Source organism: Oryzias melastigma, linkage group LG14 (genome assembly GCF_002922805.2).
Source record: "Oryzias melastigma strain HK-1 linkage group LG14, ASM292280v2, whole genome shotgun sequence".
In the NCBI taxonomy this organism is placed as follows: Eukaryota; Metazoa; Chordata; class Actinopteri; order Beloniformes; family Adrianichthyidae; genus Oryzias; species Oryzias melastigma.
The window spans coordinates 5283061-5288197 of record NC_050525.1 but is presented as its reverse complement, the minus strand read 5'-3'; the positions used below and the strand labels follow the sequence as shown (position 1 = coordinate 5288197).

The window sequence follows — 5137 nt, the reverse complement described above, 5'->3', positions numbered from 1 at the left end:
GAGTCTGCTCGTCTAATTTGAGGCTCCGCATTAAAAATCTCCACGAGGCGTGAGCTGCAGGTCTGCATCTGTACTCAAAATGTCAGTGCGAGGAGGCTGCTCGCTGAACAACGGCCTGTAAAAGAAAACGCTCCACTTTAGCCTCCTGACACGTTGAGTGCCTCCTCTGTTTAAGTTACAGGCAGCGAGCTGAACGGCTGTTTAAACAGCAGCGCCGGGTTACAGCAGGTTAGGAGGCTTCCAACTGCCTCAATACAAGTGGCCAATAACACAGCATGATGTGATAACACATGCTGGGGGGGGCTCTCTGCACACACAAACAGCACATGCACAAACTCTCACACACACTCACAGCCTGCGCTGAGGGAGCGCAGGCAGGGTGGAAGTAGGTTATGCTGCTGTGTTGTTCCTCACCAGAACACTGATGTTCCTCGGCTCCTCGGGGACGTTCTGTTCAGGGCCGAGTCACGATGACAGACTGCAGCCACAGACCTGATAGTGTCGATTAGCTCCAGATGACAAAAGGCCAGAGAGAGACGATATGGAAGCATTCGCAGGCAGGCAGCCGCAGATTTCACTTCCTTCTCAGTCTTAGTTAAGGATTTCAGCTCTTTGTGGGTGACACTTTCCCACACACCTGTGGGGGGGTTACCGCTGCAGAAGCAGCTTGATGCAACTTCCTGCACAGTGCAAAGGCAGAACACATTACATTTAATCACATTAGATCACATATGTCAAAGTAAGGCCCGGGGGCCGGATCCGGCCCTCCAGATCATTTTATTTTATCATTAATGGCCCGATGTTATCTTATATTTTTAACTTGTATTATTTTGATAAAAATATTTTTATGGAGAGTAAATTATTGAAAGTTATTTAAGGTTTAAATTGATTTATTCTGGAATAATATTCCTGCATTTTTATCATTCATAATAATGTTAAAAGTTACGGTATTAAAGTTTAAAAATTGGGATTCTGCTAGCTTTATGGACTATTTTGGCATTTATCAAGATTTTTCAGGCTATTTTTGGAGTTTAGCTAATATTTCAGCTACATGCTAGCTGTTTTGGCCACATTCTTTATATAAATTATTTTCCTGAAAAGTGAATAAGTCTTTGTGGCTCCTGTTTGGATATAGTTCATGAGACATTGGCTGGATGGATGGAAGGAATGGTGGGTGGGCGGATGAGTGGATGGATCTTTTCTTTTTAAGTTTTCTTGGCTGTTTTGGAGTTTTGCTAATATTTCAGCTACTTGCTAGCTGTTTTGGCTAATTTAGGCTTTTCTCAGTTTTCAAGGCTAATTTGAAGTTTAGCTATTTTTCAGCTACATGCTAGCTGTTTTGGCTAACCTAAGTTTTTGTTTGTTTGTTTTTTAGGGTAATTTGGCGTTTAGCTAAGATTTTTGCTGGCTATCGGCTTCAGCATTTTTAGCTATTAATTTCAGGATCTTCAGCTGTCAGCACTAGCATCTTCAGAAGCCAGATTCAGTTTACAGCATTAACACTAGCATTATCACAGGTAATGCCATATGTCTGGTTCCTAAAATGTAGTTTTAGAGTGTTCGATAAATGTTCATCCTGTTCGGCCCACAACACGAGGTGTGTTTTGTGTTTTGGCCTCCTGTGTGATTGAGTTTGAAACCCCTGCATCAGATAAACTGTTTTTAAATCCTGAAGTTGCTCTCACATCCAGCACAAGAAGAGCCGTTTAGCAGCAATCATTCACCAAACCCAATGACTTGTTTTGGGGGATCTGACAGAAACATGTCACAGTTCTGCTTAGAGCTGAAATGACACTGGTGCCATTTACACTGTTAAGTGATTAGGAACCTCTAGGATTTTTGTAGCCCCCGCCTTATATGAAAGTTCAATGTTTACTAAGCAAGATCTTCTGCATGTCCATATCTTTGATGATAGCCTTGTATTTGATTTTTAAAGTGATTATGCTTTATGCTTAAAACTTTGCCTCTGCTATCGTCGTTGGATCTGCTCATCAGAAAAGTCCTTAGCAACAGTTGCTACCGTCGTTTGCTCCTGTCGTTTCACAGGATACTCAGAAGATATTACTTAGTAGTACATAGACATGAACAAATGTTCAATAAACTCTTTCAGTAGACATAGACAATGGACCATGGATGCAAAAACATAATTTTGGCACAAATATAACCCCATACAGCCCACCTTCAGCCAGACTGTGCCTTCAGTGGCCCCAAAGGTAAATCGAGGTTGAGAACCCTGATATAAATACTGTTTCATTTTTATTCATCATCATGATTTGAAATAAATGCATGAAGCTCTGATGTGGAATTCGGGGGATTCCCTGTCTGAATTTCCATTTTAAAAACTGAAAAATCTAATTTTACAGAACAGGCGGATTTCATCAAACACCAGGAAGAGAAAGCGTTATGGCCAATGAGAAAACGTACTTTTTTAACCATTTAACACCTGAGGTGTCGTCTGTGATGCTTCAACCTAAAATCTTTAACACACTGTAATTTTTTAAGTGTTCACATGATCAACGTCATTCCAGTAGATTCTGAAGGAGAAAAGCGGCTTGCGCCGATTTTGTGGCTCTCCATTTAAAGAAAAACAAAGCTTTTTAAAAAGTATAACTGTAAAAAGTAAGTAAGTAGCAGAGTAAAAAAAAGCAACTTAATTACAAACAGTTGAAGGACTTATCCGAAGCTTTTTGACATATTTTTGAGTGTGAGATTTTCAATTTTTGAACAAATTCATGGATTTTAAAAGTTTGTAAAAATTCTCCCTGAATTAGCTCTGAATAAGTTCATTAGATTTGGATGGATGGATGGATGGATGATTGGATGGATGGATGATTGGATGGATGGATGGATGGATGGATGATTGGATGGATGGATGGATGGATGGATGGATGGATGGATGGATGGATGATTGGATGGATGGACGATTGGATGGATGGATGGATGATTGGATGGATGATTGGATGGATGGATGGATGGATGGATGGACGGATGGATGGAATGTTGGGTGGATGGAAGAAAGGATGGATGGAGATGGATGAGTGAATGGATGGATGGTCTTAAAAGTGGGACAGCAGTTTTGAATAGAAAATAAATAAATAAGAGATTCCCGAACATTACCTTTACATGGTAAATGGTGTACACTTATATAGCGCTTTCTACCTTCTTTCAAAGCGCTTTACAGTCACTGAACCATTAACACACTGGGGGGGTCTGCTGCCGACCACTGGCGCCAACTTCCCATCGGAGGCAAGTTGAGGTTCAGTGTCTTGCCCGAGGACACTTCGACACATGGGGGGGTAAAGTGGGAATCGAACCTGTAATCCTCCGATTAGGAGTCGCCCGCCCTGTCGCTGCGGCACGGCTGCCCCTTTACATTAAAATGAATCTAGATTTGATTGTAGAACAAGCATCCTTCGGTTCCAGTCTGACCTGGCTACAGTATTGAAGCCAGTCTAGAGGAAGTGACAGTGCTGCTGTCCCCCTTTTCCAGTTTCATTGACTTTTCAACGAGTGCCATTCTTATTGTGGTAAATAACTATGAGGTTCCATGGATCAGTATTTGTTCCAGATTTTTTTTATTTGTTGTTTACCATCAAACACCCTCCATTTTTCTTTATTGTTCACATTAATCAAAATATTTTAACAAGCCTGTCCTGATAGAAGACTCCGTCCATCCATGCAAAGCAGCTGCTATGAGCCGAGCTGCAAAGACAGCTTCCAGAATGATGTTATTCACAGCATCACATTAATGTTTCATTAGAACATCTGACACAGTTACAAACTAACCAACTAATGAATAAATTATAACAGAAGCCTACATACACGTGTATCTTTAAAATAATGAAATTAGGATCATGTTGAGGAACCAAGATCCAAATCATGACCCAAAGTTCTGCTGTCATAGAAACAAACATCTCAAATATGAAAAGCTCATGTCATTTTGAATTATCTTTTGAACAAAAAAGAAATAATTGGGAAAACCTTGTTAATGATCCATGTTATGACCCTTGAGGTGATGGGGTCACGTGTGATCAGGCTATGACAGAGTTATGCTGGATGGGCCACACCCCAGCTAGCAAGGCCAAGTGGGCCCCATATGGTTTAAAAGTGGGCAGAATATGTGGGCCCTGGTTGAGTTTGTCCACAGTTTCTGTGGTGATCACACCGGTGTTTGTCCACACTGGCTTAAGTGTGCAATCAGTGGGTTAGCTCGCAACATTAGCCAGCCGTCCGTTGGACGGCAGAGTTCAATGGAGTGGAGCTCGCTACAGCGGAGTTCGCTAGCCTGTTATAGTGGAGCTTGCTACAACGGAGCTTTCTACAGTGGAGCTCGCTAGCTTGCTATAACAGAGCTTGCTATAACAGAGCGGGCTACAGCAAAGCTTGCCAGCTGGCTGGAGCAGACCTCCGTACAGCGAAGGTCGCTAGCTCACTACAACGGAGCTCACTACAGTGGATCTCGCTAGCTCGATACAGCGGAGCTCGCTAGCTCGCTACAGTGTAACTCGCTAGCTCTGTACAGCAGAGCATGCTATGCCGTCCACTGGTAGGCTGGCTAGCATAGCGAGCTAACTCACTGAGTCCCCAATTAAGCCTATGTAGACAAACAGGTGGGGCCTCATTTTCTGCCCACTTTTTAACCATATGAGGTCCACTTGGCCTTCCTGGTTGGGACACAGATGATAATAATAATAATATTAATAATAATAATAATAATATTGGTTTATACATTTAAGAAAATGACAGATAAGTATCTAAACGTGTGTGATCATCACTAGTGGAACCCTTATTAATGTTTTCTGGGAAATGATGTATGTTTTCGCGGGTACGAGCACCAGTCTCCGCGTGATTAATATCTTATTGAAATGGCGCGCACGGCCACGCGCACTGATCTGAACCCTCATTTCTGTCCTCCTCTCCGGCCCGCGGCGCGCGTGCGTGGGCAGCAGCTGTGGGGCTTGTTCCTTTAAGGGTGGTGTCAGCGCGGGGCGGGGGGAGGAGGTGTCAGAGGAGGAGGAGTGAGGCAGTCTCTCACTTCTCCTCCACAGAGGAGAATAAACAATCCGCTCGCGCCGCGCGCTCCCCACCTGAGCTCGCGCGGAAACTGAACATTCGAGGCGACATTCGGACTAAGGCT

General features: G+C 43.1%; 1 protein-coding gene across 1 annotated transcript in view; it reads left to right on the top strand.

Annotated features, from left to right (window-relative positions):
* Positions 1-5007: 5007 nt before the first annotated feature.
* Positions 5008-5137, top strand: part of nrip1b (nuclear receptor interacting protein 1b) — a gene marked incomplete in the record, with an annotated part of 49643 nt that continues 49513 nt past the window's right edge. The window contains 1 exon segment of the mRNA XM_024260612.1: positions 5008-5137.